This window comes from Puma concolor, chromosome D4 (assembly GCF_028749965.1).
Source record: "Puma concolor isolate L17-30 chromosome D4, mPumCon1.1.hap2, whole genome shotgun sequence".
NCBI classification, from domain to species: Eukaryota; Metazoa; Chordata; class Mammalia; order Carnivora; family Felidae; genus Puma; species Puma concolor.
Window position 1 is genome coordinate 4,638,443 of NC_141679.1, and position 24,616 is coordinate 4,663,058.

A 24,616-nucleotide genomic window follows, 5' to 3' on the forward strand; every position below is an offset into this window, starting at 1 on the left:
ATGTGGGACTCGATCCCATAAACCGTGAGATCGTGACCAGAGCTGGAATCCAGAGTCGGCCACTTAACGGACTGAGCCACCCGGGCTCCCCTTAAGGTCTGTGCATTTTATTGCAGATACATCGCGCCACAAAATAAGTACAGGGAGGCAGAAAAAGAAATGCAAAGAGAAGAAAAACGCCCCGTGTCCTATAAACTGAGGCTCCGCTCTGGGAGAAATCCTGGCTCCGTTGGGCAGTGTTTCCACGGGAGGAACCGAGTAAGCATTCTGCTGTGCTTGTGGCCACGGATACCTGGCCCACGTGCAAACACCTGGACGCTTTGGGTCGCCCTTGCCTGTGCGCCAGCAAGTGACGAAAGGACGTGCTGACCTCAGCTGCCATGAGAAGGCGGGGTCACTGCTGCGGGGGGGGTTGGGCGGAGGTCTGGAATGCAGGGCATCCAGCGGGCCCCTCCGGGTGCTCTGTGCCCAGCGTCCACGGCACACCAGCGCAGCCGGCCTGACCTTCAGGGAAAGTGGGTGGAGGGGAGATGCCATGCTGGGTCGTGGGAGCTGGCACGTCCATTTGAGGGGCAGTCAAAAGGCTCTTGTCAAGGAGCCTCTGGGTTTCCTGATGAGATTAGCCGGAAACTCGCTTCCTTTTCGACGGATGAGCGATGGGAATAGAGAGCCTGCTGGCGACCGAGACTCCCCCACACTCATCATTACACCTGCACACCCTTCCCATCTCAGGGCTGTGCTACCTTTCCCAGCCTGATACACGCTAATTATGATCTGTTTTGCATACACAGAACGGGTTATCTGTAACAAGTAGAGACTGCTACAAAGATTTTCATTAAGGTTGACTCATGCGTTTACCCGGCTGGCAGGATTAGACCGTATCACAGAGGACTCATGAGTTCTCAGGGACTAAAAATGAAATAATCCTTGCAGGCTTACTTACTCCCACAAAGAGTTGCAAATAAAAATAGAGGTAAAGGGAGAGGAGGGGGTCTCTCTCTAGTTCCTTCCCGGTCCACTTCCATTACCCACGATCAGACGGGTGCAGGCTGATCTCACATTCCTGATGATCGTGGGCCCGTGCAGCCCTTCCCAGCTACCCGTTTTGATGGTTTAGACTCAACTAGAACACCACCTCAGGGCTGTGTTCATCTAACGCATCCTCAAGGATTTCCCCAGTGCCTCTCACACACCACCAAGAGTGGCAACGGTGGCTTTACCATGTGAATTCATTAGGCAGTCTCTTGAAGAATATGAAGAATGTGTTTTGGAGCGCCTGGGTGGCTCAGTCAGTTAAGCGTCCGACTTTGGTTCAGGTCATGATCTCGCGGTTTGTGAGTTCGGGCCCCGCGTCGGGCTCTGTGCTGACAGCTCAGAGCCTGGAGCCTGCTTTGGCTTCTGTGTCTCCCACTCTCTCTCTGCCCTCCCCCCGCTCGTGTTGTCTCCCTCTCTCTCAAAAATAAATAAACGTTAAAAAAAATTTTTTTTACAAGAATACGTTTTAAGGTTTTGTCCTTCAAAATGCCATTTCAAGAGGCGACAAGGCAGAGAGTAAGTTGTGACTCGTACAAGGTTAGCACTTGCCAATAAGCATTAAAGGGGAGCCATATGTTTCCAAACTACACCGTATTTTTCACAGAGAAGGCGCAGATCAGGTCTATCAAGCATAGATACACGTTTCTTTCCTGGTGGCTCTAGGTGTATCCTCTAGGGCTCTCTTTCTGGTTTTGTAATTCTGAAATATTCATATATATTTCTCTTTTCATTGAGGTATAGTTGACATGCCATGTTATATTCGTTTCAGAGATCTGACGATTCTATGCATTGCTCAGTGGTCATCATGATAAGTGTTGTCGCCATCTGTCACATAGAACATTAATACAGTATCGTTGACTATGTTTCCTATGCTGTCCTTTTCATCTCCAAGACCTGTTTATTTTATAACTTGAAGTCTGTATGTATATTTCATCCCATCAACGTGTTAAAGACAAAGTTCTCAATAGGCTACTGACCTAGAAAAAGGCAGATTCATTGAAAAAAAAAAAAAACTTACCCAGATGGAAACTCTGGACGACAGAATCACAAAACCTGAGGTCGCAGTAAAGCAATTCTCTTTTATGTAACTTCATCGTTTGGTGACTAATTCCAGAGAGCATTTGGTCAAATGTTCTCCAGCTAGTCTGTTGAGTGAGATAAAAGGCTGGGTTTGAGCTACAAAAGGTGCTTTGTAAAAGCCGCTTGAGTGGGAAATGCAGGGAAATAATTGATGGCACAAAAAAAGAAAGGAAAAAGGCGAAGGAAAAGAAATTGTATAGCATGTGGGGAAAAGGCCATAAAAGTAAACAATAGGCTTTCTCTTACTTTATAAACCATTCTTTTTTTTTTATTTTTTAAAATTTACATTCAGATTAGTTTAGCATATAGTGCAACAATGATTTCAGGAGTAGATTCCTTAATGCCCCTGACCCATTTAGCCCATCCGCCCTCCAACGCCCCCTCCAGTAACCCTCAGTTTGCTCTCCATATTTATGAATCTCTTCTGTTTTGTCCCCCTCCCTGTTTTTATATTATTTTTGTTTTCCTTCCCTTATGTTCATCTTTTTGTCTCAAATTCCTCATATGAGTGAAGCCATATGATTTTTGTCTTTCTCTGACTGACTAATTTCACTTAGCATAATACCCTCCAGGTCCATCCACGTAGTTGCAAATGGCAAGATTTCATTCTTTTTGATCGCCGAGTGAGACTCCATTGTGTATATATACCACATCTTCTTTATCCATTCATCCATCGATGGACATTTGGGCTCTTTCCATACTTTGGCTATTGTTGAAACTGCTGCTATAAACATGGGGGTGCATGTGTCCCTTTGAAACAGCACACCTGTATCCCTTAGATAAATGCCTAGTAGTGCAATTGCTGGGTCGTAGGGTAGTTCTGTTTTCAGTTTTTTGAGGAACCTCCATACTGTTTTCCAGAGTGGCTGCACCAGCTTGCATTCTCATTCTAATAAAGGCATAAGAAAACATTTGCATGACAATACTTAAGAGTTACGACCCCTTTAAACGGAGAAGACTGTCTGAACAAGATTCTGCCTATAAGACACGCTCCAGAAAGAAGAACGTGACATTTTCATGATTTTCCTTCCCCAGCTGAGCCCCTGATGAGACTGCAGCCCTGGATGGCACCTTGACTGCAGCCTTGTGACACTCACAGTGAGCAGAGGACCCAGCTAAGCTGTGCCCAGACTCCTGACCCACAGACACTTTGAGATAATACATGTATGTTGTTGTAAGCTTCTAATTTTGTGGCCTTTTATTACACGGTATAGATAGCCAAAACAGAGACTTCTGGAATACTCACTGTGAGAGGTCTTTTCAACTTCTCCCATCTTATTGGTGAGGAATATGGTACCCAAATGGGTGATGGCACTGGTCCTGGATCACCCAGATGTGATGTTATCCTGGGGTGTCCCTTCACTGTTCTCATCAGAAGCCACGTTAGATCTTTAATTTTCCTATTTCGTAGCAACTCTTTCATTTTGCTAAAGTGATTTTTCTTTCTTTTTTTTGTTTCATACTTTATTGATAGTTTGGTTGGAGGGAACAGTTCCTGAATCCTTGCTATTGGCTCAATTTTGATTGGAAATAGAATTCTAAATTTAGAATGAGTTGATCTTAAAAACACTGAAGGCATTGCTTCACTGTCAGAAGACCAATGCCAACCTAAATGTCATCCTTTAAAAAGGAACTTTTTGTGTTCTTCTTTCTGGGAGTTTCTAGGAACCTCTCCTGTTTTTTTTTCTTTGGTGTTCTGAGATTTCTTGAGGATGTGTCCCAAATGGGGTCTTTTCTCATTCACTACTCTTAGGAGACAACATGTCCATTCACATCCTTCAGCCTTGAAAATTTCCTTCAAATTTTTTTTTTTAATTCAATTTATTTTTTGTTGGAGTGTAGCTGACACATAATGTTACACATTAGCTTCAGGTGTACAACATAGTGATGTGACAAGTCTATATGCTATGTCCCCATCCGTCACCATACAACGTTATTACAATACCACTGACTCTACCCCCTATGCAGTAGCTTTCATCCTGTGACTTAGTCATTCCATAACTGAGAGCCTCTATCTCCCTCTCCCCTTCCCCCATTTTGCCCACCCTTCACCCACCTCCCCTCTGGCAACCCCCAGTTTGTTCTCTGTATTTATGAGTCTGTTTCTGGTTTCTTTGTTTTGGTTTTCAGATTCCACACATAAGTGAATTCACTTGGCACTTGTCTTTCTCTGTCTGACTTATTCCGCTTAGCGTCACACCCTCTAGGTCCATCCATGTCACAAATGACAAGGTCTCATTCGTCATCATGGCTGAGCAACATTCCATCGTGCATATGTACCCCATCTTCTCTATCCATTCATCGGCTCGTGGACGTTTAGGTTGCTTCCATATCTTGACTAGTGTAAATAACGCTGTAGTAAACACAGGGGTGCATGAATCTTTTCAAATCAGTGGTTTCCTTTTCTTTGGGTAAGTATTCAGTAGCGGAATTACTGGATCGAATGGTAATTCTATTTTTAATTTATTGAAGAACCTTCATACTGTGTTCCATAGTGACTGCACCAATTTACATTCCCACCTACAGCGCATGAGGGTTCCCCTTCATTCGAAACCTCACCAATGCTTGTTATCTCTTGTCTTTTTGAGTCGCTCTGACAGGTATAAGGTGGTATCTCACTGTGGTTTTGATTTACATTTCCTTCATGATCGGTGACATTGAGCATGTGTCTGTTGGCCATCTGCATGTCTTCTTTGGAAATATGTCTAATGAGGTCCTCTGCCCACTTTTTAATCATAGTATTTGTTCTCTTGGTATTGCGTTGGGTAATTTCCTTATAGAAAGAACAGCCAGACCAGTCACCAGCTGAATGAAAAGAGCTACCTGAAGGTACTGAAGAATGTTCTGAGCAGCCAGATACTGAAAGAAGAGGGACACATGGAGGAAGGGAACAAAGCTGGGCTTGTTCGCATTTGGTTTAGTTCCTAGCCTGAGTGCAGTCCCCAACGGATACCACAGCATAGATAAAAGTCTGAAAAACAGAAACAAAAACAAAAACTCTGCAATTTTACAGGCCTGAAAGACAAGAAAAAGAGCTTAGAGCAACCATGGCACATGGAAATGAAGGAAAAGAGAAGGCTGCAGAGAGCACCCCAGATTCCTGAATGTCGTGTGTGTGGGGCAGAATGCAAGCAGCTTGGCTAAGGCTGGTGAACTGAGCCGAGACTTCAGAGCATGGCGTTTGAGTTCATCCAGGCTCCTCCTACTAAAACGAACACAAATCAATAGTCTTTGGGGTAACACAGAATCCAGAGCCTCAACCACATATTATTCCTAATGTCCATAAAATCCAAAATTACCTGACATAGAAGAAACAGAAAAACATGACAGCCCTCGTTTCAAAGAAAAAGACAATCAAAGAAGATACACTCGTATTGACCCGGATGTCGAAAGTAACAAACAAGGAATATAAAGCAATTCTTATGACTATGCTCAAGAACATGAATGCATTCAATGAATGGAAATATTTTTCAGAGTGAAACGGAAAAAGCGGAAAGAACCGAATGGTAATTCTAGAGATAACAATTACGACGTAAATGTTATTATAATACAAAGAACAGATTGATAATGCGTTGAAGATGACTGAACAAAGTGAGCTTGAAGATTAATTAATGAAAAGTATTCCATCTGAAGACCAGAAGATAAAGGGCACCTGGGTGGCTCAGTCAGTTAAGTGTCCAACCCTTGATTTCAGCCCAAGTCATGGTCTCACAGTTTGTGAGTTCGAGCCCCACATCGGCCTCTGTGCTGACAGTGTGGAGCCTACTTGGGATTCTCTCTCTCTCTCTCTCTCTCTCTCTCTCTCCCTCTCTCTCTGCCCCTCGTCCACTCTCTCTCTCTCTCTCTCTCAAAATAAATAAACTCAAAAAAAGAAACTGCGTTTCATATTCCGAATTTTGATCTTTTTTCCCCAGGCTGGTGATACACGGTATGGTCCCCTCTCCTGGTGCTGGGCAGCAGGAGTGAGCCGAACCCCCCAGGCAGCCTCACCGTCACCAGGGTGAACAGCCCATCCACCTGCAACCATTCCGTTCTGCACTCTCAGTACCCTAGTCAATAAATTACACGAGACAGTCACCAGTTCATTTTAAAGAGTCTCTGCGTTCGATGATTTTGCCCAACTGTAGGCTAACGTAAGTGCTCTGAGCACATGTAAAGTAGGCTGGCTAAACCGTGATGTTCAGGAGGTCAGGTGTATTAATGCATTTTTGACTGAAGATATTTTCAACCTACAGTGGGTATATTGGGACACGAACCCATTATAAATCGACGAAGATCTGTAGATGGAAAAGAGGAATTCTCTCGGAATCAATTCTTAACAATCACTTTTACCATTGCTCCAAAATTGGGTGGTTTTTAAAAAGGAGTTCCAGGGGCGCCTGGGTGGCGCAGTCGGTTAAGCGTCCGACTTCAGCCAGGTCACGATCTCGCGGTCCGGGAGTTCGAGCCCCGCGTCGGGCCCTGGGCTGATGGCTCAGAGCCTGGAGCCTGTTTCTGATTCTGTGTCTCCCTCTGTCTCTGCCCCTCCCCCGTTCATGCTCTGTCTCTCTCTGTCCTAAAAATAAATAAACGTTGGAAAAAATAAATAAATAAATAAAGGAGTTCCATAACCACCACCCTGTTGAAGACGTACACCTTTCTCTCCTCCCCCACACCTCACCCTATTCGGGCAACAACGTCCTGATGTCTATGCTCATCCGTAAACATTGCTTGTTCTCCATCTTCATGTTAAGGGAAACACACAGTGAGTCCCCTTTTGTGTCTGGCTTCTTTTGTGTTTCGGAAATGTATCCATATGGTTGTGCCTCCTGGTAGTTTATTATTTTATTTAATTGCTTAAGTAGTGTTCCGCCGTGTGGCTCCACCAGTTTGTTCCCCTACGTAATCTGGTTCGATGCTTCGTTAGGGCAGATCTCTTCTGATTCTGCCCCTAATTTTAGGCTTTTCTGAGGTTTCAATAAAAAACCTAAGGTGTTCACTAAGCCCCTCAACCTAAATAAGACTCAGACCCCAAGCTCTGTCTCAGCTTTAGCAGAGAAAACACATAATTGCTCCTTTAGGCTTCCAGATGTTACTTTCTGCCGATCTCAGTGATGATCCCGCCTGCTCCCCTCCCCACACATCAGCATTTCTGGGATAAGTAGAGGGTTTGAGGGGGTTGTGTGCAGATCTGGGGGGTTGTCGCTCTGCGACCGTTCAATTCCAGCTGCTCCGAGGGCCCGTCACCCAGTCCTCTGACACCTGAAGGTGATAAGACGTCAGGTGCCTGTTGAGTTCTTGCAACCCTGGGCCAGGCAGACTGGAGAGTGCCCTCGGGGAAAAGGCCATATAGGGTCCCGTCTCAGGGTTGCATCCACTGCAGTTTTTTTTCCTCCCTTCAAATAGTTACTTTTTATGTTGTTTCTAGGGTTTATGACTGCAATCAGCCAGAGGGTTAACTACCATTACTGGAAATGGAATTTTCTTTGGGTTATTTTCACCTGCTGAAAGGAAGCGCTGCATTTTCAAGTCTCCAGGAAGGTGCCGCGGGAAATTGATAGAAAGCACCCATGAACACAAAATGTTGTAGACTGGGAGGTGCCCCACCCTAACCCCCCTCAGGGAAGGGCCTGCTGCTACCCTGCGGGGAGGGAGGCTGGCGGGTCCTTCAGGGTCTGTCCCCTGAGGTCACTCCCTTCCTGGGGAGTGCAGATCCCTTGACCGGACGGGGCAGGGAAGTGAAGACAGACGCAGGGCGCAGATGGGCAGCCCCTGTCCGCGGCTCCCTTCGCACTGACCAAGGACCTGTAGGAGCCACACCGCAGTCCCACAGCTTCCCCTGTCCGATCTGGCTCTTCCTTCCTTCCTTCCTTCCACAGACACTGATTCCAAGAAAACATCGTGCACCCCAAACTCGTTTCAGCATCTGCTTCTGGACTTCCCAACCTGTGACACAAATCCCTGCCCCTCCTCTTCTTGCTCCTTGCCTTCACTTTCCTTCTGGAACAATCCGGCCTAAAGTCAATGGGTGGAGTCAGCAGGGTATGGGCCACACTGGGTGCGGGGGCGGTGGGGGGAGGAGAGGAACACAGGGGCTCAGAACAAGTACAGGCGCTCTAGGGGTTAGAAGGGCCTCGGGCAGGAGCCAGACCCCCATGCAGAGTGGGATGGCACCCAACAGGGACCGGTCCGGAGTGTCGGAACCCCAGAAGGGTGAGGACGCTGCCCACGGGGGCTGATATCGGGGGGGGGGGGAGTCTGGAGGAGGGGGCTGGTGCATAGACAAAGAAGAGTGTTGGGAAGGAGGGTGGGTGCCGCAGGCTGAGATGTGTCCCCTCCCCCACTGAAATGTCCAAGTGCTAGTTGTACCTCCGAGCGGGACTGTATTTGAAGCTAGTGTTTTTGCCGGCTAATACGGGGGTGACTTTCGTGGGGTGAGGAGACTGATCACAGGGGGCAGATGTGGCAGAGAGAGATGAGTTCTGTACCGTGGAATTGGCCACATAAATGTATGAAGGATAATGGCAGCCAAGTTTCCCACTTGTCAGAAAAGGAGTTAAAAGGGAGAAAATCAGAACAAACCCTCTGGTTTTTCACTGGACTTGGAACTAGTCCATGGGACAAATCCATGGTTTTCAGTACATAGGTAAGTAGACAGACTTAGAGATAGACAGACGATCCATAGATAGTTGATAGATGGATAGATAAATAGATAGATGATAAGATAGATGGATAGATAGAGACACATGATAGATAAATAGCTGATTAGATAGGTAACAGAAGGTAGATGGTAGGGAGATGACAGACAGGTGACAGGTGGCCGGAGAGAGAAAAGTCCAGACACGTATATGCACGCACGCACTCCTCAGCTCTCACAACTGACAGCCCCCAGGAGGTCAGGACAGATGGCTCTGTAGCAGCTGTGGGGTGAGAGGAAATTCCGTACCCTCAGCCAGAGAAGAAGCTAGAATATTGGCGATTCCTCATCCTACATAAAAGGACCCACGGGAAGGGGCCACGGCAGCCCAAGATCAGGCCAAGTAGGTACTCGGCAGAAGAAGCAGGGCCGGGCGAACCGAGGCCACCGTGGGGGGGCGGGGCTCGGGGCAGGGAGAGAGGGTCAGAGGTGCCAGGCAGGGGCCCCGAGCCCCCACCCCCACCCCCTGTCACCTCCACAGGGCCCCGCAAGAGAAACAGCTCATGTGTTAAGTAACCCGCTCAGTTAGCGGCAGCACCTGCCAGGCCTGGACGGCGAGCCAGAGCAGGGCCCCACCGGTCACGGTTCGCTCCCTCCTGCCAGTGGAAGGTGTGACAGGGGTTTATCCTCGTCTCAGGAGGACATTCCGATCTCCAGGCGGACGCAAGAGTGGCTGGAGGAGTCCCGGGACCTGCCCGCGCTTCCCAGGGAGCAGGGCAAGCCTGTCCCCATGACATCCTCGCAGGAAGACAGCAACAAGCAGAAGTCGGGCTGTGATGCTCGTCACAGGGGCTGGCCACAGCCTCAGGGACTTCCACGTGCGGGCCACGTGGCGAGTGGACACGGGTGGCTCTGAAGAGCTGGCCGGCTAGACAGACGCCTTTCTGAGAAAAAGAGCCAAGAGGCTCTCTGGCAACAAGAGGGAACTAGAGAGGAAGCGATATTAGTTGACAGGGAGGTGTCGGCCAGGCCAGTGCTTCTCGGGAAGCCTGCCTGGGAGGAGGGGATGAGGCTCCGAGAGCTGAGGGGGCCTTTGAGGGAGCACATGACCGCCTGGCCTCACCACCAGGTTCAGAGAAGCTCGAGAAGTAAACCCTGGCCACCTGGTCAAACACAGATCTCTGCCGTGGACAAGCAGAGATTATTTATTTTTGAGACAGAGAGAGACAGAGCATGAACGGGGGAGGGGCAGAGAGAGAGAGGGAGGCACAGAATCTGAAACAGGCTCCAGGATCTGAGCGGTCAGCACAGAGCCCTACGCGGGGTTCGAACTCACGGACCGCGAGATCACGACCCGAGCCGAAGTCGGACGCTTAATCGACTGAGCCACCCAGGCGCCCCTAGATCTCTGCGGTTCTAACTCCTACGTGGGGCGGGCTGGGGAACTTGCATGTCGAAAACTCCCCAGATGAGGTTAAAGCCCTCGGGCCGGGGACCCCACTTCGAGAACCGCTGAGGGACAGACGCCGCCCGCAGTGTGGTGTGGCCGCAAAGCCGCGCATCCCGTGCCCGGGGATCACACCATCTGACGTCAAACATCGCGGTGCACGGTGTGGTACCTCCGCGGCGTCAGTGGAGATTAATTACAATTCTGCAGAAAGCGCTCAGATAGATCCCGTGCTCCGCGCGCAGGAATAGGCCCCTAAGCGGGTAAATAAACATCGCAGCTCCCTGGGGAAGGGCCCCCGGGACGAAGGAACGCGACCCCGAAAATCTTGACAGGGCTTTGAAGGTGCACGTTGGGTTCAGAGCCAAGAGGGGATTCGCTGCAGTCATGACTGCGTGCTGAAATGAGAATCCTCTCATTTGGCAAATCAATAATTACAAGCACACTGGGGAAATTAAGCAGAGAAAATTGCATCCCATCAGCCTTGCTACCAGAATCATAGATGCCTGCAAAGAGCAAATCGGGAGCCCCCCCCTCCCCCGGCGGTCATCAATAAGCCACACGCCTTGCACGCTTGCGCAGCGACGTTAAAACGCGCGGCGTCTGCTCTCCGTCAGCTCTCACACACACATGTGAGCTGACTCTAAAACGTGACAGTCGTAACAGCCCCGGGAACCACTGCTTCACGTTTCCTGCGGCGTGTGCTTGTGCGTTTGTGTGTGCATGGGCGTGTGTGTGTGTGTGTGTGTGTGCGCGTCAGAGGTGGGGTTGTGGGGATTCCCAGGGAAGGCAGTGTTTTTCTCTCCGAGATCAAGACACTGAATTGTGAGAACTGGCAGTGAACCATTCCGGAGACCCAAACCCCAGCTTTCGGGACCCGCTCAGTCTCTGCAAAGCCACGTGCACCTCCCGGGTGAAGGGGGGCTGAGTTTGCTCTCGCCTCACCTCCCACACAGGTCAAGGCAAAGCCTAAATACAAGCGTGTCCTTGAGACCTAGCGGAGAAAGTTGCACCGCCAGCAACATCCCGCGACATCAGCAGAGGGCGCTGCCTCAGCTCTGTCAACCAGTGTCGGCCCACCTACCACGTTATGCCTGGGGTTTAACCCCGTGAGTCACTGCACCCCCACTCTGCCTGCCCCCCTCCCCATTCTGCAAACACACCCCTTTGATTTTTCTCGTCGACGATTTGAGGCTATTGTCCTTAGACGAGAGCCCTCGTGCTACTGACCCCCAGGTCCTCAGTCTCCTTGAAAGCTTTCCAGATTAACATCACCTCTCACGGAGGAAGGGCCCCTTTCTTGCTATTCTTGATGAAATTGATTAACCAGGTGTATTGATTCTCCTCCCTTCCCCAGTTTTATTTTCCTGAATTATAAGCGTCTGCCCCAAATGTCTCATCAGTGACCTGAGGCCAATACCCCTGCTAGGCCTGACCCCCTTCCCTTTCCAGCAGTACACTGGAAAACCATGAAAAACCATGAAAAGCCATGGAAAACCAGAAAAACCATGCCTTCCGGGGACATAGGCTGGTGGATGGCGCTGCATGTCACTTGCTGAGTGCTGGTTCCCAGGAGGGACGTGGAGGGCCTGCCAGACTCCAGCAGGTGACTTGAGCAGCTCTCTTGGCTCACAGTTCTGGTTCTTTCCCACTCTCTGCCTCATCTGGTGTCCCCTGTGCTTACAAAGTCAGTGGAAAGGCTGGAATGTGTGGGAAAAGGGTGGGTGATCGCGCTGGTGTGTTCGAGGCACCTGCCACGTGTAACAATCTCCTGAAGACTCTCCCTCTGGGAGGTCCAACCAGGAGTAAAGGAAAAAGAGCTTAGGCCAGGGCACAGGCTAAAGAGAGATCAATGTTTTGGACCCAACTTAGCCCAACGAGAGAGAAAAAGGATGTATCTGGGGGCTCCCCCCAAGTTCCTTTTTTTGTCTTCCAACTTGTCTCGCTTTCTTTTTATGAAAGGAAGGATGGGTTGTCACAAAACAGAGAAGAATGGAAGAAAAAGGAAAAAACGTTATGCAGTCTGTCACTGCAGTTGGTAATTAATTAACGTATATAGTTTCATGTTTGTTTATTTATTTTGAGAGAGAGCGGGGGAGGGGCAGCGAGGGGGAGAGAGAATCCCAAGCAGGCTCCGGGCTCAGCGCAGAGCCCAACGTGGGGCTCAATCCCACTGCCGTGAGATCATGACCTGAGCCGAAATCAACAGTGGGACGCTTAACTCACTGAGCCGGCCAGGTGCCCCAGTTAATGCACATTTTTACATTTAATGCTTCCATTACCTTCTGTGATAAAGTTACAGATGAGGAAATCAGACCTCGAAGAGATTAACTTACTCAAGATTCTACAAGTAGCACTAGGTAGAGACAGGTTTGAATGCAGGTCAGTTTGGCCTCAGAAGCACATTGATTCTAGAGTTCCATTTAATTCATCCAAGAAACAGGAAGTCCAAACCCGACCCTGAACTGTGACGTGCAGCACGGGGTCACTAGGGAAGGCATCCCATGTCACACGAATGCACCAGCAAAAACTACAGGTGGTACATAATTATGTGCTGAATTACACGCTATTAGTAAAGGAAATTAAGAGCTCAAAAGAGAGGAACATCAGTGAAAACTGGTATGTCCTCAGGTTCAAGGTGCACTAAGATTTGATCCACAAAAGCAAAGGAGGAATTTCTCGTTCCAGACAAAACGGAGTAGGTAGGGTGCACCCCATCCCTCCTGCTAATTAGAACCAACGAACTCTGGATCAAGTGCGTAAGGCAACTATCAGGACGCTGAAAGGGAAGAAGGAGACCAGCCGGGGACCTTAGGACTCCCGGAACAACTTGATGTTGAGTTCCTTGGAATTTTTTTCCTTCCTATATATCCTGGTCCGGGTTATACACCAACCACAATCCACAGTCGTTACTTGGCCCAGACCAATAAACAAACAAACAAAGAAGCAAACCTGCTATCTCCACCCAGAGGCTAGAAGTGTGTCATCTCAGTAGAATGAGACCACATAAACTGTACCAAACTCCACGAAGGAAGTCACACCCCTCTTACCCACACTGGGCCTGCGAAGCCAACGTGTGAAATGACTTTGAGAACTGAACTACGCCACGAAATGCTGCCCATGTTCCAGACTGCCTCCGGGTAACACACCACGGGGTAATCCAGAATACCACTGCAAACACTTGAAACTGAGTTGACCTCTGAACCTAAGCCCACACAATTGAGCCAGGATGTACATTCCAAAGGTAGCAGGTTGACTGACTGCCTGACAAAAAATACAATACTTAAATAGGAAATGAAGTCTCGTGACGTAATACCCAACACATCCAGGACTGATCCAAATTTACTCATCATCCCCAAACCCAGAAGTATCTCAACTTGAATAAGAAAAGAGAATCAACAGATACAAATGTCAGGGTAACACAGATGTGACAATGAATAGGCAAAGATTTTAAAGCAGTGATCACAAAAATGCCCCAACAAGGAATTACACCCCTCAAATAAATAGAAAAATAGAAAATCTCAGCAAATACAAAATATAAGGAAGAACCAATGAAAATTTTAAAACTGAAAAATACAATAACCAAAATTGTAAAACTTGCTGGATGGGAAAATGACAGAGGAACCAGTGAATAAAATTAACTATATTTCAGTGGAAATCATCTAATTTAAATAAACTACAGTAAGAAGATAGATTGAAAAATTGAACAGAGTGTCAGGGTTGTGCACCAACAATAAAAGAGTTAACATGCATATCGTGGTAGTTCCAGAAGAAGGAGAGAAAGGTTGTAGGGTGAAAAAAATATTTGGAGAAATAATAGGTTTCTCCAAATAATAGGAAAATGTACAAAACTTGGTTGAAAACGTAAACCCACAAATTCAAGAAGTTGAGAGAATCCTCGGTAGGAAAAATCCAAAGAACCTAAATATGTTTTAATCCACTGCCTTTAAAAACAAAAACAAACAAAAAATGAGAGCAGCCAGAAAGAAAGGAAACGCGACTTGCAGGAGAACAATGATTCAAGTAAGTCTGGATAAATCATGAAAAGCCATGCCGATGGCGGCACAATATACTTCAAGTGTGAAAAGAAATGTCAACTCAAAATTCCGTATTCATCAAAAATATTTCTTAGGAATGAAAGTAAAATAAACACACTCCCAGATGAAAGAAAACTAGGAGAATCCATAGCACAGACTTGCTTTAGAAGAATTCAATAGGAGGGAGCGCCTCGGTGGCTCAGTCGGTTAAGCTTGCGACGTCGGCTCGGGTCACGATCTCATGGTTCGCAGGTTCGAGCCCCGCGTCGGGCTCTGTGCCGGAGCCTGCTTCAGATTCTGTCTCTCCCTCTCTCCCTGCCCCTCCCCCACTCGCGCTCTGTCTCTCAAAAATAAGTAAACATTAAAAAAATTTTAAAAATTTTCAAAATCGTGTATTGTCATACAAAGCAATAAGTTGTAACATTGTCCAGTATTGTTCTGAATGTGTGTAGGGCAATATTTACGAAAATTATGAAAAGGAAGGTGGGTAGGAGAGCCTAAATAGTGGTCACTTTCTAAATTCATTGAAAGTAGTAAAATACTGATATCAAGACACTGTAATACATTAAGATTTTAAATTTCTAGACTGCACACATATGCACACACATCTCACACACACACTATACAAAAATAAATACTCAAAACTATCAATGAATAATAAGAGAATCCTAAAAGATCCCCAAGTGATCCACAGGAAGTCAGAAAAAGATAAACAGAGTAAAGAAAAACAAACAAAAAAAAAACCCAGAAAAAAATAATAAAATGTGCAACCTAAAAACTAGCATAGCAACAATCACATTAAAGGTAAACGTTCTAAACATCTCGATTAGAAGCAGAATGGGGTTTTTTTTTTTGTTGTTTTTTGTTTGTTTGTTTGTTTGTTTGTTTGTTTTTTAAATAAGCCCCATGCCCAATGTGGGGCTTGAACTCACAGCCTTGAGATAAAGAGTCACATGCTCTACTGACTGAGCCATCCAGGTGGCCCCAGAAGGGACTTTCTAAAAAAGACTTGAGCTCACTATATGGTGTCTTCAGGAAACTCACTTCAAATATAGTTATATAGTATGTTCAAAGTTAAAGGATGGAAAATGTAGAACATTCAAATACTGATAGAAAGAAAGAAGGAGGGTCCATTTTAATATCACACTAAGTAACCTTCAAAGCAAAGAAAATTACCATGGATAAAGAGAAACATTACATAATGATAAAAGAATTAATTCACCAAAAAATGTAACAATTCTAAATGTGTATGCACCAAAAACAGCTTCAATATACATGAAGTGAAAACTGACAGACCTAAAAAGATAGACAAATGCACAACGATGACTATGGACCTCAAAACCCCAATCGCAATAATAAAAACAATACCAAGACAGAAGATTGACAAGGCCACAGATGAACTGAATAACACCGTTAACAGGGGGTCTAATTAACATTTATAAAATGATTTCCCCAACATTAGCAGAGTACATATTCTTTTTAAGCACACATGGAACATCCATTTAAATGGACCATATTCTGGCTCATAAAACAAAATTTAACAAATCAGTGTTCTCTGACCATAATGGAATTAAAGTAGAAACGAACAGCAGAAAGATCATTTCCTTACTTTAAAAAAGGAAAATCTCCAAACTTTAAAGATTAAATAACGTACTTCTAAATAATCCAAAGAGAAAATCTCATGAGACATTGGAAAACGCATTGAACTGAATGAAAATAAAATTACAACATGAAAAATCTGTGGGATGCAGCCAAAGCAGCACATCTGGGGAAATTTATAGCACTAAATACTCCTATTATATAAATACTTCTATTAGTAACACAAAATACTTCTATTATATGAACACTTCTATAAATACTTCTATTATATAAATACACTTCTATAAATACTTCTATTAATAACACTAAATACTTCTTTTTTTTTTTTTTTAGTAGGCTCCACATCCAGCATGGAGCCCCATGTAGGGCTTGAGCTCACAACCCTGAGATCAAGCCCTGAGCTGAGATCAAGAGTGAGACGCTCAACCAACTAAGCCACCCAGGTGCCCCAGAAATACTAAATAAATACTTCTATTAGGGAAGAAAAAAGCACGTTAGAAAATTAACGATCTAAGCGTTCACTTCAACAAACCATAAAAAGAACAAAATAAACCCAAAGCAAGCAGATGGAAGTAAATAACAAAGAGCAGAAATTAATGAAATTGAAAACAGAAAAATAATAGATAAAATTCACTCAAAAGCTGCTTTTTGAAATAATCAATAAAATCGATTAACCTCTAGCAAGAATGACAAATTAAAAAGGAGAAGACCGCAAAATTACGCATGTTAGGAATGAAAAGGACGTGTCACTAAGATTCCACAGACATTAAAAGGCTAAGGAAACTATGGACAACTCTACACGCCTAAGCTTAGTAACTTAGACGAGATCGACCAAGTCCTCAAAAATCACACATACTAACGCTCACCCGAGATTAAACCATGAGAAGAGTCCCGTAACTATTCAATAAGTTGAATTAGTAATTTAAAACCTACAAAAAGAAATCAGTAGGCCCAAAGAGTTTCACTGGTGAGTTCTTCCACACGTTTTAATAAGAAGTGCATGTTTAACAACTGAGGAATCCAAATAAGGTCTGCAATGTGGTCGAGAGTGTCATTTCAACGCAATTTTGTTTTTCGGTTTTTAAATCTAAAAGCAAAGGCTCTCGGAGTCTGAGGAAGCCAACTCACGGGAGGCAACGCTGCCTGCCAGCAGAGCGTGCCAGCCACGCTTCCTGTGAACAGGAAGTCACAAGCTAGGACACTTAGGGCTAGCCCTGCCTTCCGCACAAGGCCTTGCTTTCTTCCAATTGCAAGGAATCGGGACTCTCATGACTCCATGAACCAAAGACTAACTGGGGAGTTTCAGCAGTACTTTGTTATCTACTTAGCGCAGTGCTCAGGCATGTAGAGAGAACGCCCTTGACCTACCGCCCCTGCCTGACCATGGGCGTGACCATTAGTGCAAAGCCTTGTAGGACCCCGAGACGGCATGACCCGCTTGGCTGGAGGGGCCCACGCTGAGGGGCTGACCGAGGCCCCCGGAGCTAAGAACTCTTGAGGCTCCCTGTTTCGAAGCATACGGTGAATGCCGTAGGGCTTCCTATCATTAATTTCCCCATTTCAACCTCAGTTTCCCCTTCCTTGACCTCGGTAGCCCCTTCCTCAGTTTCCCCTTCCTGACATCAGTGTCCACTTTCCCGACATCAGTTTTTCCTTCCCCCTTCCCCGTCTCCATTCCACGCAAGAGCATAACTCTGACACATTCATGCTCGGCAGGGAGCATGGTCTCGTCCTCAACCCGCGCCTTTGGTCCTGCAGCCGGGAACCTGTACCACTCTTTGTGTGTAGGGTCACTCCTCCCCTGTCCCTGTGGTCCCTCGCCAAGTTCCCCACAGTGACTTCCACGTCCCACCTAGCAGCGTGGGCCCGAGAACACCCTGAGCAGGTGGTATCTGCTGTACCTCTGAACCTCTATCCCCGACTGTCCTCTGAACTTTTGGTCCCTTGTCCCTGGCCCTCCTCCATCCCTGTCTCTTCCCACAATGCTTGGATACTAGAAGGAGTGCTTTGCTCGCTTTCCTGTGATGACCCTCAAAGGTTCAACTGATGCTGGCTTACATTGCAACCCGTCTTCCCAGCGCGTGGACACAGCCCTGCTTCACAGCAGACGCACCTGAGCTCAAACCCCTGTCTTACCACTCACTTTGCACCTTTGGGAGAACCTCTTAACCTCTTTTCCCAAAGGTACAATCGGGGTGGCAATACTACCTGTGTTAGCGGAAGCTTAGATCGCGAATTTTCTAACTTGCTTTTTTTCTTTTTAATAGAGGTATTTTTTAGTATACCTGGGGCGCCTGCGTGCCTCAGTCAGTGAAGTGTCTAATTCTTGATCTCAGCTCAGGTCTTGATCTCAGGGTCATGAGTTCGAGCCCTGAATTGTACTGTGTAGACAGCTGGAAGCCAGTGGCTCACTGGTCTAGCTCCTTCTCCTGCTCCTTTGAACACAGAAACTTTACGATCTAAAGTATCTCCACACAGGAGGGAATTTAGCGCTGGAAGCTAGTGCTGGATGCTTAGTGCTGGACGGTTAGTGCTGGAACTTAGTGCTGGAAGGTTAGTGCTGGAACTTAGTGCTGGAAGGTTAGTGCTGGACGGTTAGTGCTGGAACTTAGTGCTGGAAGGTTAGTGCTGGAAGGTTAGTACTGGAACTTAGTGCTGGAAGGTTAATGCTGGAAGGTTAGTGCTGGAAGGTTAGTGCTGGAACTTAGTGCTGGCAGTTAGTGCTGGAATAGGTACATACAGTGTTTGGTTCCCCTCGTGTCTCACCGTGTAGACGCTCACCTACTGGAACCACTAAAGACCGCAAGCCAGGATAACCACAGGATGTGGCGTTCAAACCGGGGCCCCCTTGAGAGTGGGAGAAGTATCATCAGTCAGCACATAGGACGACGGGCGCGAACTACGACCGTCCGGAAGAACCCAGACAGACTCGGCTCCAACTTGTAGGACCCATCCTAACAAAGGCTGCCTGTCAACCCCAGCCTCCCTCTCGTCTTGGAAAAGCTCAGTTCGTGCTCCAGCTTTGGGAGACCAGAGATGAATTCTCCACGCACGAGATGCTCACGTCTACACAGCCGGGACCGTCAGCACCCATAGAAGGAAGAGCAGTTTCCAAATCTTCCGAGTCGATAAACAGCCCACCGGGGATGAAAACGAAGTGGCCAACAGGTTGGATCACTCAGGACTCCGCGTAGCTGGCGTCCTGGGCCACGGCCAGGCAGAGAGGCACCCCCCCCCTTCCTCCTTACATCACAGCGGGATAAGCATAATAAGCGTTCGAGAATAATTAGCGGATGACACACACTGCCCCCAAGGGATGAGGGGATAACAGCAGAACAACAAAGCTCAGGAGGCTTTCGAAACGTCGGTGGCTTTATAAGCTTCACGAGGTAGACAGGCCGGGCCAGAACCACTCTGTGGGGCTGGTGCCCGGGCCTGCGCCACCTCTCTGATGCCGGAGCCAACGGTGCGAGGGCACACGGCTCGGGGAGGGCAGATCGTTATCTCTTCTCTCAGCGAGAGCCGGGTGCTGCCCCCTCGGGAGCACAATTAATTAGGAATGGAGAAAAAAGTCTGCAGGTGATGAGAGAATCCTTCTCCCCCTGTCCGTTGCGGCCTGTCCCCCCACTAACGAGGCGGCAGCCACAGCATCCACACGGTCAGGCCGTTTCTGGCATTTCCTCTCCGGGCCCCCTTCCCCTCCTCAGATAGACCCGTGGGGGTCCCGGTGCCCATGGTGCCACGGGTAGGGAGTGAGGGCGTCCGATCAGTAGATCAGTAGCTGTTCATGCTTACAGATTCCCGGAGAGCATTACCAGGGATGGGGCTGACGGGCAACCCACCTTGTGGAACCAGGAGGGTGGCGGGCCAGCAGCAAGGGTCCTAGGAGAGGTGTTTTGGAAGCCACTGTCTAAGGGACACGAGGTAGTGCGGACACAGACATTTCTGCACGTGCTGTGGAAAAGCAGAGGAGCCCAGAGAAGCCCTTCCTAGTGACAGCTTTCTTTAAAAATTTGTGTTTAATGTTCATTTTTGACAGACAGAGAGAGAGACGGAGTGTGAGCGGGGCAGGGGCAGAGAGAGGAAGAGGCACAGAATCCGAAGCAGCCTCCAGGCTCTGAGCTGTCAGCACAGGGCCCCACAGGGGCTCGCACTCATGAACCACGAGATCATGACCTGAGTTGAAGTCAGATACTTAACAGACTGAGCCACCCGGGCGCCCTGTTGGCGAAAGCTTTCTAACACTGCCCCTCTGGTCACAGGCAGATTCCCGGGGCCGCCGAAGCCAGTCTCCAACCCTCTGTGATACAAACAAATGCCTTAAAAGAATCAAAGTCATAAGGGAAGAGGAAGGCAAGGAACATAAGCAGGTGAGCAGGAACCATAAGGAAACACCACCAACGTCTGATGTGGGGCCTCTGTCCCGGGGGGACTCACAGGTGGCCCGCGATGCCCACTGCCACGCCAGTGGAACCTGACGGTCTGAGTTTAGCAGACGTACAGTGAGAGGTTTATTGTCTTACTCGGACAAAAGGTTCTCCGTGGATGTTCCAAATAGACCAGAAGGGCCCGACGTAGCGGTTAGGTCCCTCAGTGTCACAGGTGCCTCTATAATTTAATTCCTGCGAACTCAGTGAATATTCATGCGGAGCAGATGAGAACTGTTGGGCTCTAGGAAGCCTACACTATACCTCTTTGTCAACAGAGACAGGCGTGCACGTCGGCCGAGTTTATATACCTGGGTCAGTGCATGTTAACCGAGACCCCTGCCTCGACCGCGCGGAGCAGAGCAAACCAGCCACGTGGTGACCCTGATGTCAGCCCGGGCACACCTGTCTGCTGTACTCAGAGGGCAGAAAACGAGGCGTGGCGCACACAGGGCCCCGTGCAAACTAGGTGACCTGCCGTCTTATGCCACCTTGGGGGATAAAGCCTGCACCCAATCGACCTCACCCTGCCGCTTTGCGCTAACGGCGGCCGAAGAGCAAACTGGGCAAGACCGAATGGGTCCGAGACACGTACGCAAGTCTCCATACATCTGTTCCGCACATTTAGACGGTTACGGCGTACCCCTCGAAATTAGCTCTTGAATGCTCTAGACCCCAAAGCTGTATCTCCATCTGGGCCACGATACTCAAGTCTACTGATTTTGTGCCAGCGGGTGTAGTCCCTGCAGGGCCCAGAGAATCAATCGCTCAACCCCAACTGGAACCGCTGTCCTTGATGTGGACCAGCCTTAGAAGTCACTACATCTGTTAGCAATTTATTTGGAAAACAGGAAAACCTCAACTAAAGCCGTGTTTGTTAATTGCTGTATCAATCATTATTTTTGCAGAACGGTTTCTGTGTAGGCTAACCAGCCCCAAGGGACAATTTTGCAGATTTTCCAACAGAACAAACACTCTAAATTAGTGAAATGCTTTAATGTAATAATGTAATGTAATAATCGTACAAACCATCAAATACCTTATCCCCACACTTTGGACAAATATAATGACTGCTTACAAATTATGATCATGTATGCTGTCATATATTATATATTATATTTACATATAGTGTGTATGGTATGTTCTATGTTGGTATGTCACATTATATATTATGTAGTATGTTATATATTAAATACTACATTGTATGTTACTGGATTGGGCAAATTTTACCTTAAGGGGAGAGATCGTAAAAAGTTTAGGCTTGTGGGACACAGGGACGGTGTTGTCACCACTCACTTCTGCCGTTGTAGCGAAAGGAGCCATAGGCAATCTGTAAATGAATGCATGTGGCCACGTCCAAATAAAAACAAATCTGTTTGACACAATAGGTGGCTAGCCCATGATCGCGGTTTGCCAATCTCGGATGCATTTCGTGTCACATATCACACTTCCTTATACACTGGATGCTGTAAACTATGAATGCGTACTATATATTAGAAACATTTCATATACATGGATTGAATGACCCAGAGGGGGTGCTCAGTTTTCCTCGACGTGCAGCAGGGACCTCCAGGAGGCATTTGAAATGGCGAATAATAACCGAGAGAAAATACATCTGTGAAATCGTCAAAACATTGACATTGAATGTAAATCCGTTCAAAAGTGGATGCGGAAATGCTCACTCAATCTGCTCTCCTCTCCTATTAGAGACGGCAGGCATTCTGTCCTGGGTCTCGAGTGAGCCCCATTCTCCTCTGGGGGATCCTTTGTGACAGAAGTCGCTGTGCACATCCCAAGTTCCAGACGTGCTTCCCGCAGAGCCTGTGCCTACATTGCCTCCTTGCTTGGATCTCTCAGCAACTCAGAAGATAATTGCTCCGCTCGATCTCACACGCAGCGTCCTTGCCACTTAGTGGAAACTTTCCACTTCGCCATCCTTTCCATCATATTCCCGATGGATTGGCATGCAGCAGGCTTCCTTGATTTCGGGACGTTGGTTTCATGTGGCAGAGTTCCCCAGCTCTTTCTTCTTCCTCAAAGATTTCCCACGGGTCCACATCTTGAAGGGCTGTGAGTCTGGGTGGGTGCCCAGCAGGCTGCACAATCCTCATATAACAGCTGAATTTCCTGGGGATAATTCAGGGCTGGTCACTCGTGGTTCTCCCTCAGCATTGCCTCTTACACCCCCAGGTGAAGAAAGTGCGTGTGCATGTGTGTGTGCACTTGTAGGAGAAGTAAAGGGAGATGCTTATGACCATGTGAATACACAGGAAGAAATAAGAAAAGCTCTCAGAAATTAAAAAGGAGAAAGGACCCACGGGACGGCTTTTAAAATTGAGTTCAGCTTGGGGCACCTGGGTGGCTCACTCAAGTTAAGTGTCTGACTTCAGCTCAGGTCATGATCTTGTGGTCCGCCAGTTCAAGCCCCCTGTCGCGTTCTGTGCTGACAGCTCAGAGCCTGGAGCCTGCTTTGGATTCTGTGTCTTCCTCTCTCTCTGCCCCTCCCCCACCCATGCTCTGTCTCTCTCTCTCTCTCTCTCTCCCTCTCTCTCAAAAATAAACATTAAAAAAAAACCTTTTAAATTGAAAAAAACAAAATAAAATTGAGTTCAGCTTAATGAGTGATTAGAAGCTTTGAAGAAAGGTGGGGCGCCTGGGTGGCTCAGTCGGTTAAGCGTCCAACCCTTGGTTTCACCTCAGGTCGTGATCTCGCAGCTCGTGGGGTCAAGTCCTGAGTCGGGCTCTGCGCTGGCAGCATGGAGCCTGCTTGGGATTCTCTCTCTCCCTTTCTCTTTGTCCCTTACCCACTTACACACACACACACACACACACACACACACACACACACACACACTCAAAATAAAGAAATAAACGTTAAAAAGAGAAGAAGAAAGGTAAGCTCTAATGATAACAAGATTAAAATGCCTTAAGTCACAGGGCAAAGAGTAGACATGACCAAGGAAAGTGTGACAGGAGTAAGCGTGGAGTCCTGTACTTGGATCCAAGAAATTAACACAATACAAAACTGAGTATGTAAACAAAGTGGGCGTAGCTGAACTCAATCTCAACTGAGTATAAACTCAGTATCAATAGCCCTTCAACACAATTCATGTGGCCATGAATACATTAATAAGGTGACCGTATGTAGAATAAAGATGGCCGAGGTCCCTCCACCTTGTGTCTGCCTTCTCTGTAGGGTACCAGGAATCCAAGGAGATGGGGGTGACGCCCAAACCCGCCTACCAAGCAGAGGGAAGAGAGAAGCGAAATAGAAGAGAACAAGTCTAGGGTTCAGCAGCCGCCAAGCTGGGGGCCAAACCAACAGTGAAGCCCCGGAGGTTGAGAAAATTCAGGTGGAGATGGGCTGAACGTCCCCACCCGTGTTAGCTGCTGCTGCTAATTGTTTGCCAGGATCTGGGGCTCGGAGGTCCGGGGACAAACACATTCTACTCTGAAGGTCAAGACCATGCCAGGGCACCATGGCGGTTGTTGAGACACACTTTATAAAGACCTTTACTGGGGCGCATCTCAAGTAAAGCAACTGGACGGTGGGGGCACATGGAACGAAGACTGTAGCCTGGAAGAGACGAGTTCAAACAAGGGCACACGGGACACATGGACGTTGTCTTTAACGTGTGAAGAGCTGTCTTCTGGAGGGGGAATTTTGTCCTGTTTGATGAGTCACCAACAGGAGTTATACAAACATATAGTTCAAATAAAGAACTGACGGCCAGTGGACGAGAAATGAGCGAAAACAGTTTCAACCCAAGGAGATAGGTGTTACAGTATGTTATACTGCGTGGGACCCGGTCCTCCCCCTCTCCAGGGGGTGTGTGTAGACAGAGTCATTGGAGCCTCTGTCCCAGCTCTTCTCTAAACACTGTAAGACCTTGGGCACATCATTTACATCTCCTGTCATGCTGTGTGTCCGGGTCATCGGGAAGGATGTATCTGAAAGTGGTCCACATGTATCTCGACACTACAACGCAGGTATTGTTATCTGACTATGGAATCATGGGCAGTTGTACCGATTAGCTTAAATTTAAGGTCCCTTTCAATCTCCAGAGTCTATGATTTACAAGACAGGGCAAAGTTACACTGCAGCCCCCACAGGGAGGATTATGACATATTCCAAGATATGGAATTAAACAGTCCCCGTGCGTGTGTCTTTTCCGTTACCATCTGCTCGCTACGCACGGATGCTGGATCCCGGCAGTGTGGCCACTTCTGGTAACAAGAGGACTTACAACAGTCATCGATTCTCGGACTTACTCACAAAAAGACAGGCAAGGGGCGTTCAAGAGTCCTCTGGCTACCCCAGTGACTCCAGTCCCCCATCCCTCAAAGGCTCCAGAGTCTCGAAAGCTTCACTGGC

At 47.5% G+C, this 24,616-nt stretch overlaps 1 long non-coding RNA gene across 1 annotated transcript; it reads left to right on the plus strand.

The window, feature by feature from the left end:
- The first annotated feature begins 19,232 nt into the window (after positions 1 to 19,232).
- LOC147574677 (uncharacterized) lies at positions 19,233 to 21,325 on the plus strand. Its single transcript, XR_015243399.1, has 2 exons — positions 19,233 to 19,393; positions 19,854 to 21,325. It is a non-coding gene; the product is annotated as an uncharacterized LOC147574677 (long non-coding RNA).
- Positions 21,326 to 24,616: the final 3,291 nt, after the last annotated feature.